Source organism: Poecilia formosa, unplaced genomic scaffold (genome assembly GCF_000485575.1).
Source record: "Poecilia formosa unplaced genomic scaffold, Poecilia_formosa-5.1.2 Scaffold186, whole genome shotgun sequence".
Classification (NCBI taxonomy): domain Eukaryota; kingdom Metazoa; phylum Chordata; class Actinopteri; order Cyprinodontiformes; family Poeciliidae; genus Poecilia; species Poecilia formosa.
The window spans coordinates 302,019-310,074 of record NW_006800125.1 but is presented as its reverse complement, the minus strand read 5'-3'; positions in this window follow the sequence as shown (position 1 = coordinate 310,074).

The following is an 8,056-nucleotide window of genomic DNA, read 5'->3' as shown; positions in this document are numbered from 1 at the left end:
TTTCATAGAAGGCAGTCTGCAGAAGAGGTTCAGTCTGTAGATGATTTTCAGTCTGCAGAAGAGGTTCAGTCTGTAGATGATTTTCAGTCTGCAGAAGAGGTTCAGTCTGTGGAAGATTTTCAGTCTGTAGAAGATGTTCAGTCTGTGAAAGATGTTCTGCATTGGAAGGGGAAATGTAAAGTTCCCCTTAAATGGAAAAAAATGAAAAGTTTGGGCATCAAGGGTTTCATCTTCTTCTAACCCTTTGATGCCCCAGAAAATGTCTCTCTTCTCTTGGCTCCATCTTAACACTGAGGCTGTTGTGAAATGTCAGGACCTCCTGCAGAACTTTGGCTGTATTTTTGGATCCACCAGGGTTTTTTTTTTCATCCATCTTGTCAAAGCACTCAGGTACTTCGGTTCACACGAAGACATACATCCTTTCCATCCGATTACAGGAGAAAGCAGAGTGAATTTGATTTTTAACTAGGTGGCAAAATAGAAAACAGGAAAAGCAATACACACTTATAATAAATGAATAAATGAGGAAATGTTTGAATTATCATACTGGCTAGTTTAAAAAGATGAGTATACTAAAAGCATTTAAATTGTTAAAGGTGCAAAATAAAATAAAAATGATTGTGTGATTTAACTTTACAAATGTGACAAAGTAAATAAATTGAGATTTAATAAATTCAAATAATAACTGAGGTTCAATTAAAAGCCAGGCTGAAAAGAAAAATCGATGTGAAAGCTTTTATCAGAGAAACAATATATATATATTTTTTGGTAATATATGATTTTATTTCAACAAAACAAAAGCATTTATTGTTGATCACATGCAGCAGTGGCACAGGACTTGCTAACGTTACAAACAGCTGGCATAGAAATACTAACCAAGGACAAGGACTGATATCATTTATGGGAACAATGGTGCTCCAGAGGCTTATATGTACTTTTCTTTCTCTTCTCCACTGTTGCATGAATTTTTTTTTTTTATTTCAGTTGACACTTCTGTTCAGTAGCGTATATGATGAAGCTAACATGTTAGCTTCAGAAATGTATCTTTTGTTTTGTCTTTTTGCAGATCAGCCCAAAGTTTTGTTTTTGTTTGTTTTTCAAGACAACAGCTCGAACCATGATTCCTAATTCTTATAGGATAGCAGCTGATTGATTTCTTCGTTATAAATGGATTTTTGTGGCCATCCAAAAACTGAGCCTCTGCAGTCTATGATGCCTAGAACAGAGCCCTGATTGCCAGCTAAAGCCGATACAGTAGCAAAAGAAGGCAAGCCAAAGGGCAGGGGAAAGAAGAATGCAGTTTAAATTATTTTTCTCATTTTTCCATATGAAATGTGAGAGCTGCACTGAACGGGACAAGTAACTTTGACGCGAAGGGAATTCATTGGGAATATCTGGAAAGATGTGGCTCTTGGAAAATATGTCCAGCTCCAGTGTGTCTCCTTCAAACTCTGTGGCCAGACAGGCAAGCTTTAGAGATTCTCTAACGTCTCTTCAAAGGCCCTCTCTCAAAAGAAAACACATAAAGCTACGTGATCAAAAGCCAGGAAAACTCAAAGGAACTTATTTAGAAATGTGAAGGTTCTGTGTAAATGCTTAGATTTTTTAAATCATAAAAATCAGGAGGTGGACTCACTCACACATTCCTGTGTTCTTGACTAAAGAACACAGTTATGCAACCCTACTTCCACAAAGCTCTCCTCCTTATCGCTCTGATCTCTTTAGAACTGCACAAGGACACTTTAAACAGGCTTTTTCATTTGCTAATAGTCTCCTCACTTCATCCGGTTTGGGCCATCAGGCCTCACAAACGTCAGGCCCCACCTGCTTTAATCTCATTCAATTCAATTCATATTCAAGAATGTTTTATTAATTCCAAATTGCAACTCGTTTTATCAAAGGTTCTTCACAAAGAGTCGCTCTGGATGCTGATAGCTGTGGGCAGAAAGGACTTCCTGTGGCAGCCTGCGTTACAATGGCTCTGAAGAACCGTCTGACTGAAAACACTCTGTTGTTGCAAAGCACTCATGAAGAGGATGGTCAGGGTTGTCAGTACATGTCTTGATTTCATGAGGAATCGGTTTTTGCACCATCATCTCCACAGGTTCCTCAGTCGTCTCCAGAACAGAACCAACCGGTTGTATCAGGTTGTTGAGCCTCTCTAAGTCCCTGATGAAAGGCGTTTAAGATCGTCTCCTCCAAGCTTAAAATACTTTCAACAGTTCTTAAAGCTCGACAAGAGTTATTTGAAGTCAGATTCCGTTCTCAGACTTTCGTTTTCCAGTTTTGAGGTCTGTGTTTCATTCATTTGGATGTAAGCTTGGTTTGAGTGTGAATCTAAAAAAATAAAATAAAATTTTTTTACTTTATCTTCATCTTTCTGGCAGACTCTGTTTTGGGCCAAAGCATGATGTTACCACCACCATGTTTTACTGGGGTACATTTTTTTTCTTTTTACACTGAGTGATATTTAGTGTTGCTTTTATTACTAAATTTTTGTCAAAGGTTCTTCAATGGTCCATTTTGTGTAAAATGCACCTGTTGGAATGGATTCCCAAAGTTTTGCTTTGGTTTCATCAGAAACACATTCTGCTGCCACAAGGTTTCTGGAGGTTCTTGGCCATTTGCGGATGTTTTATATGTTATTTTAGAAATATTGCTTCTCCTTTGTCAAGGAGAAAACAGGAGATAATTGTCATACAAATGCTACATGACAGAAATTCCTGCTGTTCTCCTTTAGTATTGCTGTCGAAGTCTTGGCAGTTTGTCTGACAAATTTTTGTCTTTTTGTTTTCATTTATTTTAGAGAAATGTCAAGTTTTTCAAATGTCACAATTGGTCTGTATTTTCTTAGATTACTAATGACTTTTTTTTTTTTTTTTTTACATATTAATGACTGAGGGGATTTCTTGCATTCGTACAGGTGATTGCTTTGGATTTATTGCAAATTTGTTGTTTTTATTTAATTAACTTAATTAAAACTGATGTTGGGTATACAGAAGACAAAATGCTGAAATTGAATCTGGATGTTAAAATCAATGGATAATTGATATTGATATGCGGCCGGTGAAGCCATCTGTGGCTGAAGCTGTCTGGGTTATTTCTGATCAGGACCGCCACCTAGTGGGTCTACACTGGAAGTGCCACCTTGTGCTCCAGGAACAAAGAGTTCTTTGTGCCGCAAAGAAGAGAGAGAGAAAAAATGTTTTCAAAGACTAGACTCTTGGCATAAAATTAAAATTTTGTTCATTAACCTTTCAGAGAGGCTTGATGAAACTATGTGAAGAAGAAACAACGAGAAGGACAGAGTCAGAGTATAACCTTCAGGGCAGAGTGATCACAGACCTGATCTGAGTCAGAAAAGGTTATTAGGACTCGTCACGGAGGGTAATCTCAATCTCTGCCTGATTTGTCGCCACTTGGGAGGAAACTGCAGTCCTGATTAAAACCACTCACTAAGCATAATGAGACCGTCACACTTGCAGAGGCAGACACTTGATACGCCACTTTAAACAAAAAGCTGTTTGATGTTAATTCAGTCGGGACTGTTAATTATCCCCTCCCTCTTTAAACTTTGCCCATTCAAGGCTGAAGCTTTCCTAAGCGGCTCAGCGTTAACTGGAAACAGACGCAGAAGAGCACAGAGCCACACAACATCTTTCAAAATGAGTATTCAAAGTAAACACGTAAACTGCTCAGACGTCACCAGACACTAAAACCCAAACCACAGGCATGTGGCACACATGCTGTTTACATAACCCTGGAAGCTCGCTGCCTAAAGATGGCACTGTGTCCTCAGCTTCGGCTGCATTTTGCGACAGAAGAAACTCTCTCCGTAACTTCCTCTCTTTTTTTTCAGCTACATAATAGATTATTTGCCTTTGAAGAAAGTTGTTTACCAACCCAAAGTAAGCTTTTTAAACGCAATACCACTTCCAGACCTCGTGTTCCTGCTGTTTCACTTACATTTTGGTTTGTTTTTTTGTTCTTTTCCGGTTCCTGCCTTCTTGCTCTGTTGCATTTTCTAATTCTCCAAACTCAAAGACATATTAAAACAGACTTTACAAGCAGAAAACCCCAGTTGACTTCAGTTCTTAAAGTTTTACTTTTGCCTTTACCTAACAAACGCACATTAGCCATACAATTCCAGCTGAGACATCTTACAAGTTTTTTGTTTTTTTTAAGCCCTCTGAATAAAAGCAAACTTAAATTCTCCTTGGTGTCCGTTTGGCCTTATGACATCACAAGAGGCATCAAAACCGAGCTGCTCGGTTGGCATTAATTAACAAATTTTCTGGCTGATTATCAAGGCGTGATGGATTTCAACAGGGATTCTGATAGCGAGACCAAGACAAAAGCATTAAAAGCATTTACAAGACCATCGCCAATGTAGTCGTTGCTGTGGCCGCTCATTACCAAGCTAACCTCTAACTCTGCTCCACAGTGACTGCTTGTGCTGGAGCCTTCGTTTCTTTTAGTTAGGTGGTCTTCCACAACATTTAAGTGAAGCCAGACTTGTTTGCTTGCAGATACTTAACCACATGCTGTCTGTCCAATACCAGCTGGCAACAGGTTAAGGTGGAGAAACGTTGACGTGTGCGTTCATCCATGTAAACGTTGGCATTAGCTGGAGGCAGAGTAAATGGAATAACTCACTTAGCTTTCCTTTTGTGTTGCACAGACACAAAAAACGTTCATATATCTTCAAAGGGAAGGGCTTTTCCCTCGTGATTTTATAGTCATCTGTTCATCCTCAACACATAGAAGCACAGGTGACATTTTCAAAGAAAAAGAAAAACATTTTTGCCTTCAAAAGTTTCACATTTAGTTTAAATTTATAAAAACAGATGTTACTACTGTGTGCTTTGGTCGAAAGAAAAAAAAAAAACACATCCAGCAGGTTTGAGACCAAGACGAGACTTTTTTAACATGGAGGCTTTTTAAGGATTTTGACATTGAAGTTTTAGCAAGTTGCAGTTTTCAGTGAGTTCCAAGATTTATTATATACATACATCAGTGATCATTTTCACCAGAAGTAGCACAGACCTCTAGGACCTCCTCAGAAATTATTTCATAGTGTGTGTATTGTTTTTGTTGTTGCTGTTCATAAGATCTAGACACACAGAGTCCAAGCAAATGTGTTTAAAGAAAGTATTTAATTAAGAACATAAGAGCAAAGAAGAGAGAAACTAAAAAATACATATACAAAAAATTTCTGAACAGTTGTTTCATACCTTCTGTGATTTCGTGTGCTTGTGGAAGATTGTATCTTAACTGAATAGTTTTACTTACAACAGCATAATGAGAGTCAGAAACATCAACAGTGACATTTTGTTTTATTTCTTGGTAAACTGTGTCTACGCTGTGTTTGGTGACAAACGTCTGGCTCTTAGCTTTAATCTGTGTGAACGTCTGCAGAGGACCTGCCTCTAACTCTACAAACGCCTCCGCTTTTCCAGCCTTTTGCCTTTACGAGACAGTAATTTACATGTGCGTCAGTCAGGCTGGGTGTGTGTTTGTAACAAATTACCAGCAGATGGAAGTATAACACAGACGGGGGGAAAACCCAAACAAGAGACGCATTACTCGTGACATCTTTGCCCGGATTAATATGCATTTGCAAAAACAACCGCTCAACTAAATCATTCTTTCGGTTTAAGAAAATCTTTAATCTTTTCGTTAGTTCGGCTAGCCCGGCTTCCCAGAGTGAAAGCCGAAGACGTCAAAATGTTGTGCAGATCTCATGCATGACCTGTTTGACTTGGATCCACCTCAGTGGATCATGTTCAGGTCATTTGTATATGTTGGCTGCGAAAGAGAGCGATACAGACAGAGATCATAGAGATCGACTCCAGCAGGCCTATGTAAATACTGGCCTGTGTGGCTGCCCGTCCGATATGTCTGCACTGCAGTGTAGAAGAATCCATACCTCATTTAAAATCACAAATTGGAAAATAGAAGCTATGGTTTTATACATATTTATAAATAAAGATAGAGAACGTTTTCCATTAATTTCCATTCAGCCGTCTTGAGTCAGAAGAACAATCTAACATTACAGCTGCTATTTGGATATTTCTCTTCCAGCTAGAGAGAGTGAAATTTTTACCTTTTTTTTTTTTTTTGCCAAATATATCACGATCACTTTCCATTTTTGCCATAGGTTATCATTGAATTTTTGTCTGGACTTTGACTGGGCCATTCTAACACATGGACATGCTTCGATCTGAACTGCTGCATAGCTGTTCCAGTTATGTCTCAGGATCTTTCAGTCTTGCCATCAAAGCCTTCCAGATTCCATGTTCAAGCTGATAAATAAGATTCTCATGGTGTGATGCTGCCATCACTGCTTTCCATAGTGAAAGGCGGAGTACGTTGAGCGTAACAAGGTAAGTAAGTCTCCAAAAAAATTAGGTGGCGCCTGGAGGTAAACTGCACTGAATTTTCCACTTTTTGTTTGTAAAAAAAACTTCTAAACACATCTATTCTTTTCCGTCCAGTAAGAAACCTTTGTGATGGTCCGCCATATGAAATCTAAGTGAAATACATGAATGTGAAATGTGAGAAGATGTGTAAAAGTTCAAGGGATGTGAATACTTTAGCCTGCCACTGTAAAGATGGAGCTCTCCAGCATTTTACTGCTGCAGCCATGTGGCATTTAGAGACACATTTTTATGACTGAAGTGTACTTTCCAGCTCGCTGTCTCAATGAACTATAAAACGACCGGATTACTCTGACTTCTTCAGTAAAATTTATAGCATTATTCAACAGCGCGCCATTTTATTTTAAGAGAAACCTTAAAGAAAATCCTGAAACATGGCACATAAAAAAAAACAAACGACGGCGTCCTCTATTAGGAAAACGTTTCTTCTCTGCTTCGTCTTGAGCAGCTTGGATTTTTTCACAGAACCGCTTGGTTTGTTTCCTGACAAAAAAAGAAAGAAAGAAAGAAAGAAAGAAAGAAAGAAAGAAAAACAATAGCATGTTTTTTATATATATATATATAGTTGGAGTAAGTGAAAACACCATTCATCTGGTCTGTGTCATGACTGGAGCGAACATTTCATGCGTCATCCTTTCATCCACAAGTGGAGGATCGTGATGGGCCTCCGCCCAGTTCTGGAGCAGCTGTGATGGGAGCCGGGTCAAAGTCCGGAGACTGGAGCCTGTGTGTGATTAAACACCGGCTAATAAAACACAAACTAATCAAAGACGTATTAATGACGTCTGGTGCTTTCAACAAAACCAATGATTAAACTTTTTCTTCAAATATGTGCAGCATGCTTCCTTCCCTGATCTGCAACATGATTTGGACGTACATCATTACTCATCTTCTGCTCTCTCCTTCGCTGGTGCGCTCTCTCTTTCCCCTCCCTTTGCTTCGGAGCCAGATGGATTACCTCATCAATCAAAGTTCCCAGAATCCCGTCCTGCGTTTGTGTGTGCGTGCATCCCACCAGTGCTGTGTCTCTCATCAAAAAGGGAAGATGGTATGAAGCACTCGCTGCAGCCATTTCAGAAGTGGAATAAATGATATCCACAGCAATTATTTTATCACTCACATCTGCAAAAAGTGGCTAATCTTTCCAGTGCACGAAAGCATTTAAACGGTGGTTGAGAAGAATGTGCAAGAAAAATGTGTTGGGTGGAGTGTTACCATGGGCTTGTTTTTTAAGTTGAGAGAATACAAATAAAGTCACTATTACTCAAACAACTAAAGAGCGTTTGAGCACAGATTCCAGGCAAATAATACCTGAAAATTAAGCGTCACACGCTAAAACAATGAAACATTTGTACTTCTAGAAAAAAACAAAAGGTGGCTCTCTGGGAAAGTTTAACATTTACGATTCATTTATAAGCTCTAGTTCATCCTGAGTTGCAAGTGCAAATTTAACGGACAATCTTTGTCTAGAAATTGATTGGACCGTGTCCAGCTGAACTGGCCAATCAGAAGAGAGAGCATTGTGTTCCCCATGGCTTCCATCTGAAGCCGTCCACGCCACACTAATGTGATAACGACGATTAAAAGTAGAGATGCAAGAGACTGAGAACCTGCAC